The following is a 19,474-nucleotide window of genomic DNA, read 5'->3' as shown; positions in this document are numbered from 1 at the left end:
AATTTCGCTGTTTAGCTAATAAAATTAAAAACATTAATTTGAATTACCTTTGGGTACCTTGTTAACATTACTACGTTTCAGAAATGGCTAAGAAAACATTGTAATCTGTTTACCTTACAGATCACAAAGTCAGCAAATTTCCACTCCATTCATATGTAAATCCGTTCGATTCAAATAGTGGCTTGTCTAGCTGTCATGTTTTTATTTTAACCTGCCCTTCCCTTATCTACACTGAAATAATAATTTTATAAGTACTCTATTCTGATTTTTTTTCTATCTCACATAGCGTATATGTATCTATTATAGGTCCCAGGATACAACAATGAATAATGCCGAACAAATAAATACCATCAAAGGATACCTTACAATAATGAACACCTTGTGAAACAGCTGTGAAAACCAACCTGGCAATATTTTAATACATAAACTTTGATAGTTTTTGGTATAGTTTGTGTCATTCATCTATTTTCACAGATTTTTTTGTGCACTCACATGGCAATCAAGAATACTGAATTCTGGTGTGTGGAATATAGAGGAGGTGGTTGCTATATGGGTGGGAGGTTCTGGCTGTCACTTATAAAATAATGTGATTGATAAACAACATTTTATTTCACTTGCCCAGCTGTCCACCTCCTTGACAATTCCCCGTCAAAAGAAGTTTAAGTTGATTTTGGCAGTCATGCGTGTCACTCCAAAATGGCGAGTATGCATCTCGGTCAGCACGGCCTCCTGAAGTTAACTGCTTAATGTTACCCTGAATTGTGAATTTCTCTGAATGTTGCGCCTCTTGTCGAGATCAGTGGTGTCAACATAGTACTTCGCCTAGTTGGAATCTCCTCGAGGGATGCCATTGAAGTGTTTGGACTATTGAACTATTTGGCATGACAGGCCCTAGAGTCCAATAGAACTCATGTAGAATCTTGAATTTAGTGAGCTGAGTTAGACAAAATCTTTAACCAGGTATCATGCTCAATTTCACATTTAAGACCAGTTTGCCATTGTCCTAAGAGTAAAAAATGGCTGCTTTATATTAAATTCCAAATACTCCACTATTGGATTTCTTTCCTGGATTTAATTGACAGCTGGTTAACAGACATTCCCTCAATTGTAAATATTTCCAGAAATGTCCCTTGTCATATTTTTGCACCAAATCAGAGTATGACATAAGAATACCTTCATTGTATAGATCACCTATAGTGTGTGTATTCCTTTCATTATCCATGATTTCCAAGTACACTCATTTCTTTACTATCCGTACACCAGGATTATGCCACAATTAGTTTTTTTTGTTTTAATGCGAAATTCCACATATCTTATGTACTGCTCTCCATATCTATTTTGAGTGTAACAACATTGGATTGGGAGTTTCAAGAAGCCTTTCCACAGAAATATGATGTGACAGAATATTAACAGGGTTGAAAGGAGACTTTAGCTCTCCGTTATATTATGATCCAGTCCAGACCCAGCATCCTCTTTACTCCAGTGCGTTGCCAATTTAGCCATTTCAAATGATAGATTATACAATTTAACATCTGGTAAAGCCAAGCCTCCTCTATCCCTTTGCGAACACATCTTATTCATATTAATTATGTTATTTCTGGTCCCACAAAATCTTAAATGATCTTGTCATATTGCTTAAAATACAAGTCTGGGATATTCATAGGTAACTTTGCAGAGATACAATTGAGTTATGGAACAACAACCATTTTAATCACTTTCTTTTACCTTTTTCCTAAATTGGTCTTAATCTTAAGTAGTAATGTTTAAAGATTATGTCCCACCGCTTCCTCCAGATTTGAACTCAATACCCAAAAATGTCATCCCAATGGAGGACCATTTGAAATTAAATGGAGCGACAGATGGCATTAATTGGCATTGCCTCTGACATCCAATTAATTGTATAACCTGACAGACTAGAATATGATTCAATACATGATTCCATTGCAGCAGAGACTGAAGTGGATAGGTAATCAGCAGAAGAATATAAGCAAAAATAATCAGCTTGTGCTTTGTACCTCCTCCATGAACACCCTTCATTTCTGGCTCTGCTCTTATGACTATTGCAAGAGGTTCTAAAGCAGAGAAGACAGAGTGAACAGCCCTGCCTTGTACCTCTAGAAAGGCTGAAAAAAGGAGACATAATTCCATTCGTAAATACTGTTGCTTAGTCAGGTCCAAAACCGATGGGGGTGTTATGCCTTAGTTACTTTCAAATTAGTAGAGCTATGTTACTCTTGTCCATAAAAATACTCAGATATCCAGTTGAGTTCAGAAGTTTACATACACCTTAGCCAATTACATTTATACTCAGTTAAGCACAATTCCTGACATTTAATCCAAGTAAAAATTACCAGTCTTAGGTCTGTTAGGATCACCACTTTATTTTAAGAATGTGACATGTCAAAATAATAGTAGAGTGATTTCTTTCATCACATTCCCAGTGGGTCAGAAGTTTACATACACCCAATTAGTATTTGGCAGCATTGCCTTTAAATCGTTTGACTTGGGTCAAACGTTTCAGGTAGCCTTCCACAAGCTTCCCACAATACGTTGAGTGAATTTTGGCCCATTCCTCCTGACAGAGCTTGTGTAACTGAGTCAGGTTTGTAGACCTCCTTGCTCGCACATGCTTTTTCAGTTCTGCACACAAATGTACTATAGGATTGAGGTCAGGGCTTTGTGATGGTCACTCCAATACCTTGAATGTGTTGTCCTTAAGCGATTTTGCCACAACTTTGAATGTATGCTTGGTCACTGTCCATTTGGAAGACCCATTTTCTATTTTGTGAAGTGCACAAGTCCCTCCAACAGCAAAGCACCCCCACAACATGAGGCTGCCACCCCCGTGCGGTTGGGATGGCGTTCTTCGGCTTATAATCCTCCCCCTTTTCCTCCAAACATAACGACGGTCATTTTGGCCAAACTATTCTATTTTTGTTTCATCAGACCAGAGGAAATTTCTCCAAAAAGTACAATCTTTGTCCCCATGTGCAATTAAACCGTAGTCTGTCTTTTTTATGGTGGTTTTGGATCAGTGGCTTCTTCCTTGCTGAGCAACATTTCAGGTTATATAGATACTTTTGTACCTGTTTCCTACAGCACCTTCACAAGGACATTTGCTGTTGATCTGGGATTGATTTGCACTTTTAGCAACAAAGTACGTTCATCTCTAGGAGACAGAAGGCGTCTCCTTTCTGAAAAGTATGATGGCTGCGTGGTCCCATGGTGTTTATACTTGCGTACTATTGTTTTTACAGATGAACGTGGTATCTTCAGGCGTTTGGAAATTGCTCCTAAGGATAAACCAGACTTGTGGAGGTCTACCATTTTTTTCTGAGGTCTCGGCTGATTTATTTTGATTTTCCCATGATGACAAGCAAAGAGGCAGTGAATTTGAAGGTAGGCCTTGAAATACATCCACAGGTACACCTCCAATTGACTCAAATTATGTTAATTAGCATAGCAGAAGCTTCTAAAGCCATGACATTTTCTGGAATTTTCCAAGCCGTTTAACTTCTTCGATATAGGGGGCGCTCTTAATTTTTGGATAAAAAAATCGTTCCCGTTTTAAACAAGATATTTTGTCACGAAAAGATGCTCGACTATGATTATAATTGACAGCTTTTGAAAGAAAACACCTGACGATCCAAAACTGCAAAGATATTGTATGTGAGTGCCACAGAACTAATGCTACAGGCGAAACCAAGATGAAATTTCATACAGGAAGTGCCCCAGATTTTGAATGCACTGTGTTCCAATGTCTCCTTATATGGCTGTGAATGCGCCAGGAATGAGCCTACACTTTCTGTCGTTTCCCCATGGTGTCTGCAGCATTGTGACATATTTGTAGGCATATCTTTGAAAGATTAACCATAAGAGACTACATTTGCTTGGTGTCCTCCGTCGAAATGATTGCGTAATCTCCAGCTGCGTGCATTTTTCCATTTGGTTCAGAGGAGAAACCAAACTGCCACGAATGATTTATCATCGAATAGATACGTGAAAAACACCTTGAGGATTGATTCTAAACAACGTTTGCCATGTTTCTGTCTATTATGGAGTTAATTTGGAAAAAAGTTTGGCGTTGTAATGACTGAATTTTAGGGTTTTTTTCTTAGCCAAACGTGATGAACAAAACGGAGCGATTTCTCCTACACAAATAATATTTTTGGAAAAAATGAACATTTGCTATCTAACTGAGTCTCCTCATTTAAGAACATCCAAAGTTCTTCAAAGATAAATGATTTCATTTGAATGCTTTTCTTGTTTTTGTGAAAATGTTGCCTGCTGAATGCTAGGCTTAATGCTATGCTAGCTATCAATACTCTTACACAAATGCTTGTGTAGCGATGGTTGAAAAGCATATTTTGAAAATCTGAGATGACAGTGTTGTTAACAAAAGGCTAAGCTTGTGAGCCAATATATTTCATTTCATTTGCGATTTTCATGAATAGTTAACGTTGCGTTATGGTAATGAGCTTGAGGCTATGATTACGCTCCCGGATACGGGATTGTTCGACGCAAGAAGTTAAAAGGCACAGTCAACTTAGCGTATGTGAACTACTGACCTACTGGAATTGTGATACAGTGAATAAGTGAAATAATCTGTCTGTAAACCATTTTTGTAAAATTACTTGTCAGGCACAAAGTAGATGTCCTAACCGACTTGCCAAAACTGTAGTTTGCTAACAAGAAATTTGTGGAGTGGTTGAAAAACTAGTTTTAATGACTCCAACCTAAGTGTATGTAAACTTCTGACTTCAACTCTATATAGAGTGGCTATCCCTCTTTCACACTGTGCTAAATAAAGCCAGTTTGTTATTTAGAATGATTCATTTCTGTTTAACAGGGAGAGAAAACAAAAGTCCAACGTGCCTATTTTTCAAAAATCATAAGTCCACATGTCAAGTGTAATTCCCCCATTGTATTTACCCAAGTTCTCTCTTAACTCCAGGACCACTGAGTTTTTGTTTGTTTGTTGCCTAATGCAGGACTCTAATACCAGAGAAGAGACTCTCAGACTGAAAACACTTCCATTAATTCACGAAAAGACAGTCAATTTGTACCACAGTTTAGACTGCCGATAGATCAGCGTTCTACCTCCCCTTGCGATGGAATGCGAGGAGGCCACCATCTACCACTAATGGTTGCGGCATAAGATCAAAACTATTAAAGGAAGAACCACTGTACACAGTGTGAAACCTCTTCAAGTTACAATATTTTCGTTATCACAAAATATACATTAATTTCCCATATTCCATCACTCATGAATCCGGATGCTAGAAATATTGTCCCAGTATTCACTTTTGGACTGTTTAAAATATTTGAGACAGAAATTCCTATCACTACTAAATGGGTAGAGAGAAAGTTTCCCTCATTTAGTGATTTACAGGTTATGACCGGGCATGAGGCGTCATCAAACCTCCACATCAATCCACCCTGCGGGTGAGAGAGGTCTGGTGGATGTTGATCCATTGTAACTTGATCTTTGGATCCTCACAGGAGAGTCATGCCAGCATGATATGCCAGCATGGGGTGGAGGGGCAAGACCATGCAGGATCTTAAAGATAAGTCTTAAATCTACATACTTCTTGAAGCTAGCCAGACTAAATATCAAATGTATTTATAAAGCCCTTCTTACATCAGCTGATGCCACAAAGTGCTGTATGGAAATCAAGCCTAAAACCCCCAAACAGCAAGAAATGCAGGTGTAGAAGCACGTGGCTAGGAAAAACTCCATAGAAAGGCCAGAACCTAGGAAGAAACCTATGAGGGGTGTCCAGTCCTCTTCTGGCTGTGCCAGGTGGAGATTATAACAGAACATGGCCAAGATGTTCAAATGTTCATAGATGACCAGCAGGGTCAAATAATAATAAACACAGTGGTTGACGAGGGTGCAACAGGTCAGCACCTCAGGAGTAAATGTCAGTTGGCTTTTCATAGCCGATCATTCAGAGCATCTCTACTCCTCCTGCTTTCTCCAGAGAGTTGAAAACAGCAGATCTGGGACAGGTAGCACGTCTGGTGAACTGGTCATGGTTCCATAGCCGCAGGCAGAACAGTTGAAACTGGAGCAGCAGCACGGCCAGGTGGACTGGGGACAACAAGGAGTCATCAAGCAAGGTAGTCCTGAGGCATGGTCCTAGGGCTCAGGTCCCCCGAGAGAGAGGGAATTAGAGAGAGCATACTTAAATTCACGCAGGACACCGGACAAGACAAGAGAAATACTCCATACATAACAGACTGACCCTAGCCTCCTGACACAAACTACTGCAGCATAAATACTGGAAGAAGAGACAGGAGGGGTCAGGAGACACCGTTGCCCCATCTTGACGATACCGCCAGACAGGGCTAAACAGGCAGGATATAACCCCACCCACTTGCCAAAGCACAGCCCCCAGACCACTAGAGGGATATCTCCAACCACCAACTTACCATCCTGATACAAGGCCGAGTGTAGCCCACAAAGATCTCCGCCACGGCACAACCCAAGGAGGGGGCAACCCAGACAGGAAGATCATGTCAGTGACTCAACCCCCTCAACGCACTCCTCCTAGGGAGGGCATGTAAGAGCACCAGTAAGTGAATCAGCCCCTGTAATAGGGTTAGAGGCAGAGAATCCCCGTGGAAAGAGGGGAACCGGCAAGGCAGAGATAGCAATGGGGGTTCGTTGCTCCAGTGCCTTTCCGTTCACCTTCACACTCCTGGGCCAGACTACACTCAATCATAAGACCTACTGAAGAGAGGAGTCTTCAATAAAGACTTAAAGGTTGAGACCAAGTCTGAGTCTCTCACATGGGTGGGCAGACCATTCCATACAAATTGAGCTCTATAGGAGAAAGCCCTGCCTCCAGCTGTTTGCTTAAATAAATTGTTTGTAAATTATATGACAATGGTGGTAACTGTTTGGTTTGTTATCAAAAATCTTAAGTGTTTGTTTGTAGAGTGATTCAATTAGTTTCAGAATAGTAGCTCCTGCTTGGGACCCGCATGTGAGGCAATATCTCAGATGTGAGAAGATGATAGCATGCATATATAGTTTGGCTGTATCCAGGCAAAGGAAAGGTTTTTATAAACACAAAGTTCGATAATCCAAACTTGATCGTGTTAACCACCTTCACATGTTTCTTAAATGTCAAGTTGGAGTCCAAAATGACGCCGAGAGACCTGAAGTTAGACACAACTTTCAGATAACAAAAACAACTATTTGGGAAGAATCAATGGATTTCTTATAGAATAACATACAAACAGTCTTGTCGATATACAAATGCAGGCAAAAATGTGTTAGTCATCCATTTAGAACCATGTACCATAGTGTCACGATCGTCGTATGGCGTAGACCAAAGCGCAGCGTGGTGTAAATCCATTGTTTTATTGAATGACGAAGAACACTTAAACAAAAACCGAACATGACGATATGCCAATGACTGCAGACACAGGAAACTACACAGACAATAACCCACAAACTACCTAAATATGGTTCCCAATCAGAGACAACGACAAACACCTGATTGATTCTCAACACTGATTGAGAACCATCAGGCCAAAACACATAGAAATAGACAAACTTGACATACAAAGAATGCCCACTCCTATCACACCCTGACCAAACAAAACATAGAAACGAACAACGCAAATCATGGTCAGAGTGACACATAGCTTCAGTTAACTTCAGGGGACACATTAAGGGAGGATAGTTTGAAAAGAAGGACCTCATGATTCACAGTATCAAAGGCCTTTTTAAGATCCAAAAAGACTGTGCTGACGTCACCACCTATATCCAGTTTAGATATAAACCACTCCAGAAAAGAGCAATTGGCTGTTTCGGTAGAATGGTTAGTTCTGAATCCACTTTGTATTTGATGTATGTAGTTGCCCTAAAATGAGATGATCAGCCACCCATCTTTCTGCAACTTTTGATAGCACTGGAAGAATGGTTTTAATAAAGGTATCACTGCAGCAGACTTCCAAGCATTGGGGGAGAACCCATACTTGGACAGATTAACTAGATGTACAATAGTGGCAATCAGAGAATATTTGTGTCTATTTAGGAATACAGTGTCTAGATCACATACATATTTTGTTCTAGAGCTCCTGAAGAAGCTAATAATACTGTTCACTGCTGAAGCTGAGATTTCAGGAATTCAGAATATTGGGAGTAGGAAATATGGGAGTGAAAACTGTGGTCTTTGTTGAAAATCTTTTAGCCAGTTCCTTGACAGAGTCAACAAAAAAATGGTTAATGATGGTGGATATGAAATTTGAGTGTTGAATTAGAATCCCAATAACCTTTTAATTCAGGATGTTTTTTGGACTTTTCAGCTCCTCTCCCTGTTAGTTTGAGATTTTCCCAAATCACTTTGTCATTTCATTTGCTACATTGATCACTCTAAGAAAGAACTCTGCTTTTGCTTTTTTATTTCCTTACCACCTTGTTTTTCAGTGCTGTAAATATATGTCTGTCATCATTCTGACCAGACTTCAATGCTTTTTTCAAGGAAAGATCGCTTTCTCTCATCAGCCTCCAGAGGTCCTCATTGAGCCATGGTAAGGAGGTTTTCCATGTAAGCTTACATTGAAATTTCCTAGTAATGGTAAAAGAGGTATCCACTTTGTCAATAGCTGACAGAAATGTTCTGTATCCAGACTGGGTCTTTATTGCTTAACAGATCAGACCAGTCAATTTGACTAAACTGCATCGTAGTTTACTCTGCTCACTTTTGGGATTTTATTTTTATCGTACTGATGCACATTAACATGGTTCTTAAATGTCTTTTTAGTGAGCTTTCTAACCACCAATGTAACATTGTGGTCAAATATGCCAGCTAGTAAGTTACTGGACTTAGTTATTCGATCAGGTCTGTTAGTAAACACCAGACCCATTTGAGTGTGGGATGACTGTGTTACTGAGGTTGGACCTTGTATTATTTGAGTCAGGTTGAAATAGTCTGTGATCTCTGAGTTTTTTCCTGCAAGTTTTTTTTTCCCCAGTTTATATTGAAATTGCCCATGAAGATGATCTCCTTATGATCACATTCTTTAAGCATGGCATTTAGATGGTCATTATAATCTAAAAATAGTGAGACATATGAGGGGAGAGGAAGACATTCAGCCCCAAACATTCAAGGTCATTGGCATGTTTCCATATGATACGATTGAAAGTTATCTTTCATGTACAATCAACCCCCTCTGCCCTCTATATGCAATCAACCCCCTCTGCCCTCTCCCCTGTCCCTCCATACATGAAGGACCCTTTTCGGTATTTGCTGTATGATCGATGAGAATCTCCATATTGCAAATGTACGGTCCCTTACTAGGCCTAATGGGCTGTTAGCCCAGAGACAAGATGGCATTGAGGCCTCAACGCTTAAGTTAAGGCCATTTTTCTGGGATTCAAGGTCAAAAACGAAAATAGAGCACTAATTTGACTGCTTCACGTCAAAGTACATGAACCTACGGTGTCAGGAAAAAAGAACCAGCCTTTTATTTATCGTAATTTACTATGAAATCGAACAATGTACAATTGGTGATGGTCAAAGAAATGTTAGTTTTTTTCCAAAATGTTACAGATCCAGTTGCGGCATGTTAAGGTGGGTTTCGGAGCTCTACATGATTTCTGTTATTTTCTGAAATAACACACACTCATTCAACCCTCTGTAAATAAGTCAGTTCTTAATGTAAAGGCTTAAAACTCTGTAAGAGCAGACCCCAATGAGGATATGTGTTTACGTTCAGCTTCCTGTGCCTTAAATTGTGGTCATAGGGGCTGTTTTGAAGGGTTAAAGCGGCCAGATGCTTCCAAAACTTCATATGTGTGATTAGGCAACCCTCATGAACTGTAAATCAGTCATTTCCCACAACAGATGTCAAAGGAAAAACTCTCTCTCACACACACACACACACACACACACACACACACACACACACACACACACACACACACACACACACACACAGCTAGGAGGGAGTGACACAGTGTGGGTCTTAAAGACACACAGAGCCTGCAATGGCATCACCATAATCTCTAGGCCTTGCCATGTTCAACAAGACAACCCACTTGACTGTAGCTCACTCGGTCTGACCGCAGTGACCATGAAAAAAAGTAGTCTCATGTAAGCAGGCTTGGTCTGTGCAAAAATGTAATCTCATGTAGCTCACTCGGTCTGACCACAGGGACCATGTAAAAAAGTTGTCTCATCAATGTGATTGTTTTTAATGGGAAAAGAGAGGAGCTGACAGTATGGGAGCAGTTGGGGGAGTGTTTTATATAAATATAATGTATTTGACAACAGGCTGACAAGCAGAGTAGGGGCCTCATCTATATGAGCATTCTTAAACTAAAAAAACACAGAGTTTGACCATGTGCTGAGTTGGGGGAGTGTTTTAATGAGAAGAGTCATCTTTTCTAATAGACTGCATTTCACTTTGTGCTGACAAGCAGAGGAGGAGTGCAGGGAGTGGTAAAGAGGAGATTCTAGAGTGGTGAGGAGTGGTCTCGTGTGTTTATAAGTATCAATTAAGCAGCTTGAAGCATTGTACTTTCTGTATTGCTTAAGGGAATGTGTTAAGGTTTTTACTTAGTGTTATTTCACTTTTCAATAGAATAGTATAGATGGCTCCAGTGCGCTCATGTCCACTTTGCTATAAGGTTGTGATTGGCTTCAGTCAGTACCTTTAGTACCACTATCTGAGGAACAGTGAAGAGAGGATGCTCCTTTGTAATTGGCAGTCGGGCCGTGTCAATGTCAGGCAGGAGCAGTGTCCAGTGACAGGATGCCCCACACATCTCAGCAGACTAGACCGGCATATAGACTCCCACACAGAGCGCAACAGAGCACAGAGGAGACAGGTTTTAGAGGACCTTAGGAGACGGCTGACGATGGAGATGCTGGCGGCGTTGAGGGCATCGATCCCTGCCATCCCACTGGCGACCGATTTGGATATTGTGGAGACTGTAAGGAAGGAAGAGGAGGCGGATGAGGAACAGACAACCTCCAGTAAGATCAGCTATTCTGACAGGACACATTCGATTATCAAAATGTACTTGTAAACTATGTAACAGTCAAGTGTGAATTTTGAGATGAATCTAATTTCTTGTGTTTGTTCTGTCAGAAGTCACCCTCCAAGGTGACCTCAGCTGGAACTTACCCCAAAGAGGAAGCAGACGATCCTCAGGCGCTGCATGGTGCTGGCTGTCAACCCCCTGCTAGTCTCACCCCTCAAAGTGAAGAGCAAGTCGGCCCTCAACTCCCCCTGTCACATTGCAAGGCATGCATCAGCTGAATTCAAACAGAGGCAGACTCAAAAAGGCCATTGCCTCAAGGAGGATGAAGCTGCAGGAGAAGTTGCAAAAGGAAAGAGGGGATCCCTGTTGCAGCTAGAAGGAAGGGGAGCCGACCAACAACGAGATTTGCTCTTCCCAAAGACTGTTAAACACTGTCTCACCTTTACACTGTTCTGATTTTGCTTGGTGTGGTTTTCTATTTTGGTGGGTGTGCTTGTTCAGATTTCAAAAGTGTAAAATGTGTGTAATTTAACTCTAACTGTCTGTTCTATTTTCGATTTCGGTGTGATTCTTTGATGCCAAGGTTTGTGCTGATTTATTAACTTTTTTGGGGTAGGGGGCAGTATTTTCACGTCCGGATGAAAAGTGTGCCCAAAGTAAATTGCCTGCTACTCAGGCCCAGAAGCAAGGGTATGCTAGGATATGCATACAATAAGTAGATTTGGATAGAAAACACTCTGAAGTTTCTAAAACTGTTTGAATGATGTCTGTGAGTATAACAGAACTTATTTGGCAAGTGAAACCCCGAGGACAAACCATCCACAATTTTTTTTTGGAGGTCATTCTTTTCAATGAATTTTCAATGGGAATCTGGAAATCTAAGGCACTTGCTTGCAGTTCCTATCGCTGGTTGATATTTTGGTTGGTTGATATTTTTCCTTTGAGAAATGAAGAAGTAGCCCTGTTCAGAATGAGGGTCGAGTGAAGTGTGCTGTTTGTTAGAGACGCGTGACCTGAAAGCAAGCTCCACTTTTGTTTTCCTCCGGTATTGAACACAGTTTCTCCCGTCTTAAATGTTATCAATTATTTACGTTAAAAAATACCTAAAGTTGTAATTTGTAAATGTTGAACCTTCAATGTGTTTACTGCCTTTCAAGGTTGGAAAAAACAGTTAGGCTTTATTGGCATGGGAAACATATGTTAACTTTGCCAAAGCAAGTGAAGTAGATAATAAACAACAGTGAAATAAACAATAAAGACCTGCAGTAGTCTGTATTCCTGCTCTTCTGGAAGCACAATTTGTACTAGAAACTTACACAGACAGGCTGAAAGTATCACAGAACGGGAAATAAATGGCATCAACCTAGTCTCTAGGCCGTGCCGAGTTCAACGAGATGCCCTACTTGAGCGTAGCTCACTCTGTCTGAGCGCAGCGACCATTCACAAAGGTTGGCCTGACATGAAGCCTGGCCCGAAATTTCAGGTGCTTTTGGGGGACAGGAACCATTTGAACGTTCCTAATGTCCTCCCAATCTGTGCAAGACTAACCTTGACTGTGTGGAATTAACCCTTAACAGTTAAAACAGGGTGTTTACATCAAACAGTTTGCAATGACTTCTCTCCTCATAGGAACACATTGCCTGCTCCCCTAAATTCAACCTGAAGCCTATCTGGGTTATGCACGTCTTATGAACCTGTCTTCGATGACAATCTATCAGGCCACTACGAGGTCTACCTGTGTTGATTCTAAGCTTCCCGGAGCAACCGGAAGTGGTTAAATTCACCCTAAAGGTGTTTTGATATATTCACCCCTGTGTAAATCAGTCAATTCTTAACGTAAAGACTTAAACTCAGGATTTTGTAAAAGCCTACCCCAATGAGGATATGTGTTTACTTTCAGCTTCCTGTGCCAACCGGAAGTCCCTTAAATTGGGGACAAAGGGGCTGTTTTGAAAGGTTAAACAACTCACATCTTTCCAAAACATCATATGTGTGATTATGCAACACTCATGAACTGTAAATCAGTCATTTCTCCCATCAGATTTCCAAGAAAAACTCTTACACACACACAGCAAGGATGGAGTGACACAGCATGGGGCTTAGACACACAGAGCCTGCAATAGTTACCTTTGTTCAAACAATCAAAGAACGATCAGACCAAAAGCTCTGAAACTTTAAAAACCTGTTCTAGAGCTCAAGTCGATAGTGCATAGTGAGTTATGAGGCTCTAGAACGTTCTCATACCGAGAAACAGCCTCGTACATTTGCAATAACTTCAATTCATTTTGACCATCGAGAAAATGATGACATTGAGAAAAGTGCTAGAGTCGCAAGACTAGGTGCATTGAAACCGCTTCGGCCCATAGAGATGGACCCTAACATTTCTGTCCGATAACTAATTTAAGGACCTCGTAGCAACGCTCCAAATGACCTATCGAGCTGGAATTCGGGGTCGCCTCAGGTAGGCCTACTCATAATGTCAGAACTGGACCCACAGCTAGAATGTAACTACGTGTTTTATGTTTTTATTATGGTTTAACCTGTTGGTGTTAGGGGGCAGTATTTTCAATTTTGGGAAAAAAACGTTCCCGTTTTAAACTGGATATTTTGTCAGGAAAAGATGCTAGAATATGCATATAATTGACAGCTTTTGATAGAAAACACTCTAACGTTTCCAAAACTGTAAAGATATTGTCCGTGAGTATAACAGAATTGATGTTGCAAGCGAAAGCCTGAGAAAAATCCAATCCGGAAGTGCCCCAGGTTTTGAAAGCGCTGTGTTCCAATGACTCCCTATATGGCTGTGAATGTACCATCAACGAGCTTACGCTTTCTATGTATTCCCCAAGGTGTCTACAGCATTGTGATGTAGTTTTACGCATTTCTGTTGAAGAATAGCCATATGGGGGCACATTGCGTAAGTGGTCACGTGGTGGATCTGAGAGATTCTCGCGTAAAGTGCAGAGGTAGCCATTACTCCAATCGGTCCTAGAGAAAAAGGAATTGTCCCAATGGATATATTATCGAATAGATATTAGAAAAACACCTTGAGGATGGATACTAAACAACGTTTGCCATGTTTCTGTCGATATTATGGAGCTAATTTTGAAAAAAAATTGCCGTTGTGGTGACTGCAATTTCCGGGCGATTTCTCAGCCAAACGTGAAGAACAAACAGAGCTGTTTCGCCTACAAAAATAATATTTTGGGAAAAAATGAACTTTGGCTATCTACTTGGGAGTCTCGTGAGTGAAAACATCAGAAGTTCATCAAAGGTAAACGATTTCATTTGATTGCTTTTCTGATTTCCGTGACAAGGTTGCTTTCTGCTAGCAAGGCATAATGCTATGCTAGGCTATTATAAATTTACACAAATGCTTGTCTAGAGTTGGCTGTAAAGCATATTTAGAAAATCTGAGATGATAGGGTGATTAACAAAAGGCTAAGCTGTGTTCCAATATATTTCACTTGTGATTTTCATGAATCGGAATATTTTCTAGGAAGATTTATGTCTGTTGCGTTATGATAATTAGTGTGTGATGATGAAAACGGTCCCGTTCACGGGATGGGTTGTCACTAGAGGTTAAACAGAAGGCGCTGTGAATTTTGGGCCTGCTCTGAAATATGTGATAGTTGGCTTTTAAACGAGTTGGAAAAAGTGGGTTTTGTATCAGTTTGGTGTCAGAATGATATCTAATTGACTGATGGACGCTGACTTGCTGGCTGACTTTTGTCCATTTGCAATATGTTTAAACAGTGAAAAAACATCAACTGGACATGACGAAATCAACACAATGAGTCATGAAGAGGAACCACTATCACTGCCCGGCCATCCCAAGTTCATCGGGCTAGTCAATTTCACATTTCTGCAGTATTTTTGAGCATGTCAAATTCTGATGGTAAATGCTCATTGAAACATACTGCAAATGGACAGCCGTGCGCTTGGTGATTGGAATGGGTTACCAGGAGCACATCTTTAAAATGTTTTTTAATGCCTTTAGCGGGTGCCCCTGGTCATTTTGGATGTTTTAAAAAATAACAACAGAGTCCCACCTCATACATGACAAATAGACCTTCTAGGTTGATTCAGTGCTTAACATAGTGAGATATATCATTTGGACGTGGTTCACTGAATTTTGGGTGCGGAAGCCAACTTCCTATGATCATATATGGCAAATGGACATAACATCCTGATTTGGCACTTTCATATTGCATTCGGACATTTCTTATGGCATTTGGCAATGGTTCACTGACTTGACTTCCTACGATACCATATTGCAAATGGACAAAACATGTGCCTTATGGACAAGTCAAAAAAAGATTACAATACAAAATGACAAAAGTATGTTCATGCAGTTCTTATACATGTATAATTGTCAAAAAAATGGAAAGAATTTTGATAAACAGTTCAGAAAGCACTTTTTAGAGGGTGATACATTTTTGACGCTTGGGTCTTGAGTTGATGTCCATTTGCAATATAAAAATTAACGGTGGAGCGCGCTCAACCATCTTTGGGATTTTTGCTGTATGACACTTGGCATTTGCCATATGACATAAGCTTTGAATGATCTGCCATCCATTTGAGTGGTATTTGACATTGTGTATATTTTTGGTACACTGCCAATATTAAATCACACATGTAAGATACCAAATTAAAGCTACACGTGTTGTGAATCCAGCCAACATGTCAGATATTTAAAAGGATTTCGGCACAAGCAAGAAATGCTATTATCTGAGGATAGCACCTCCATAAACAAAAGAGAGAAAGCATATTTCAACCCTGCAGGCACGACACAAAACACAGAAATACAAATATAATTCATTCCTTCCCTTTGACGAGCTTCTTTTGTTGGCACTCCAATATTGATATTGTGATATATTCTGTCGATATATATCCAAAATGTCAATTTATTTGGCGCGTTTGATCAGAATAACACCCGTTCCAAATTGAGCAACGTGACCACAAAATATCTCAGAAGTTACCTGTAAACTTTGCCAAAACATTTCAAATTACTTTTGTAACGTAAATAATCGATAAAATTGAAGACTGGATGATCTGTGTTTAATACAGGAAGAAAACAAACTGAAGCATGCTTTCTGGTTGTGTAAGAAAGATGCTGAGTAAACATTGCTACAGGCAGACAAATGATAAATAGATTACTGTTGCCTGTTAAAATAAATAAGCTTCATGTAGCACACATTGCTTACTTTCCTTTTCCTTTTTGTATTCTTGTGATTATGAAGCACTGATATGCAAAGCATACAATGAAGGGTAATATAAATCTTATTTGATCTTTTAATCTGTTTCAGAGGCAGCCACCTGCAGTGACTGACTTTGGCACCGCCCTGCACATCACCACTTCCAACCTGTACTCCTGTGCCATCAATTGTATGTTAGATCTGGGAGCTAATCCCACCTTCAGGGTACATTCCTCCTAATTGCTCTTCCTGTTGGATATCACATTACGGATAAACACTTTTGGCTGATTTCCCAGAGAATACCCATTGAATCTGTGTCCAGGAAACCAGCCCTAAATCTCTCTAATGTTTATTTACCTGCTGTTTACTAGAAAATGTTTTGTCAATGGGTACCTTTTTACTTCTTGTAACATAGTTGAACACAATTGGTACCTGGTACCAACTATCTGACCACCTTAGAGGCTGTTCAAATGTCTCTCCTCAATACACATTTGACCACTGTATTAGGCTCGGTTTCTGTATAAGCACTATGTGAAAACTGATGATTTAAAAAGGGCTTTATAAATCAAATCAAATTGATTGATTGATTTATTACAATTTTACCATACCCTTTTAAAATGTTGAACTTTGTGATGAATACAGTGCCTTCAGAAAGTATTCACACACCTTTACTTTTTCCACATTTTGTTGTGTTACAGCCTGAATTTAAAATGGATGACATTGAGATGTTGTGTCACTGGCCCCCAGTGACCCATAATGTCAAAGTGGAATGGTGTTTTTACGTTTTATCCTGAATACAAAGTGTTATGTTTGGGGCAAATCGTATCACTGAGTACCACTCTCCATATTATCAACCATAGGGGTGGCTACATCATGTTATGGGTATGCTTGCAATTGTTAACTGGGGAGTTTTTCAGGATAAAAATCAAATGGAATGGAGCTAAACACAGGCAAAATCCCAGAGGAAAACCTGGTTCAGTCTGCTTCCCACCAGACACTGGGACATTAATTCACCTTTCAGCAGGACAATAAAACACAAGGCCAGATCTAAACAGAAGTTGCTTACCAAGAAGACTGTGAATGTTCCTGAGTGGCCGAGTTACAGGTTTTACTTACAGAACCAGTCAAAAGTTTTAGAACACCTACTCATTCAAGGGTTTTAATTTATTTTTACTATTTTCTACATTGTGGAATAATAGTGGACATCAAAACTATGAAATAACACATATGGAATCATGTGTTAAACAAATCAAAATATAATATAAATATATGACATATTTAGCTACATTTTGCCTTGATAACAGCTTTGCACACTCTTGGCATTCTTTCAACCAGCTTTATGAGGTAGTCACCTGGAATGCATTTCAATTAACAGGTGTGCCTTGTTAAAAGTTAATTTGTGGAATTTCTTTCCTTCTTAATGCCTTTGATCCAATCAGTTGTGTTGGGACAAGGTAGGGGTGGTATACAGAAAGCCCTATTTGGTAAAATACCAATTCCATGTTATGGCAAGAACAGCTCAAGTAAGCAAAGAGAAACAACAGCCCATCATTACTTTAAGACATGAAGGTCAGTCAATGCGGAACATTTCAAGAACTTTGAAAGTTCCTTCAAGTGCAGTCGCAAAAACCATTACGTGCTAGGATGAAACTGGCTCTGATGAGGACCGCCACAGGAAAGGAAGACCCAGAGTTACCTCTGCTGCAGAGGATAAGTTCATGAGCATTACCAGCCTCAGAAATTGCAGACCAAATAAATGCTTCACAGAGTTCAAGTAACAGACACATCTGAACAGCATCTGTTCACTAGACTGTGTGAATCAGGCCTTCATGGTCGAATTGCTGCAAATAAACCACTACTAAAGGACACCAATAAGAAGAACAGACGTCAAGAAACACAAGAAATTGACATTTAGACTGGTGGAAATCTGTCCTTTGGTCTGATGAGTCCAAATGACATTTTTGGTTCCAACCCCCGTGTCTTTATAAGACGCATAGTAGGTGAACGGATGATCTCCGCATGTGAGGTTCACACAGTGAAGCATGGAGGAGGTGTAATGGTGTGGGGGTGCTTTGCTGGTGAGGCTGTCAGTGATTTATTTAGAATTGAAGGCACACATAACAAGCATGGCTACCACAGCATTCTGCAGTGATACGCCATTCCATCTGGTTTGCGCTTAGTGGGACTACAATTTTGTTTATCAACAGGTCAATGACCCAACACACTTGTAAGCTATGTTAGGGCTATTTGACCAATAAGAAGAGTGATGGAGTGCTGCATCAGATGACCTGGCCTCCACAATCACCCGACCTCAACCCAATTGATAATGTTTTGGGATGAGTTGGACCGTAGAGGGAAGGAAAAGCAGCCAACTAGTGCTCAGCATATGTGGGAACTCCTTCGAGGCTGTTGAAAAAGCATTCCAGATGAAGCTGGTTGAGAGAATGCCAAGAGTACGCAAAGCTGTTATCAAGGCGAAGGGAGGGTAGAATCTCAAATCTATAATATATTTTGATATGTTTAACACTTTTTTTAGTACATGATTCCATATGTAAAATGTTTTGTTCTTAACTGACTTTCCTAGTTAAATATACAAATTAATTTCATAGTTTTGATGTCTTCACTATAATGTAGAAAATAGTCAAAATAATTAAAAACCCTTGAATGAATAGGGGTGTCCAAACCTTTGACTGGTACTATAAATCTACTTGAGAATCTATGACAAGACCTGAAAATATTGAAACAACCAATTTGACAGAGCTTGGTGAATTTTGAAAAGAATAATGGGAAAGTGTGGAAAGCTCTTAGATACTTACCCAGAAAGACTCACAGCTGTAATCGTTTCCAAAGGTGCTTCTACCAAGTATTGACTCAGGGATGTGAATACTTAAGTCAATTAGATCTTTCAGTATTTCACTTTTAAAACATTTGTAAAATGTTCTAAAAACACTTTCACTTTGTCATTATGGGGTTATTGTGTGTAGATGGGCAGAGAAAAACAATCTTTAAAAAAAAATTATCCAGGCTGTAACACAACAAAATGTGGAATATGGGTATGAATACTTTCTGAAGGCACTGTATTTTTACATTGTTCTTCAGAAATGGAGACCCTAGAAGCTTTTTTTTCATGACCAACGTGCCCGTTGATATGAGCGGTCACTGTGTAGAGAGGGGTATATGCATCCTTTTGTTGGGCAATTCCACAGTAATGGAAATATGCTGAGACTTCAATCTTTCACTTTAAAATGTATGCCAAAAAAGAAACATTGAT

Source organism: Oncorhynchus tshawytscha, linkage group LG12 (genome assembly GCF_018296145.1).
Source record: "Oncorhynchus tshawytscha isolate Ot180627B linkage group LG12, Otsh_v2.0, whole genome shotgun sequence".
Lineage (NCBI taxonomy): Eukaryota > Metazoa > Chordata > Actinopteri > Salmoniformes > Salmonidae > Oncorhynchus > Oncorhynchus tshawytscha.
This window is presented reverse-complemented; position numbering follows the sequence as displayed.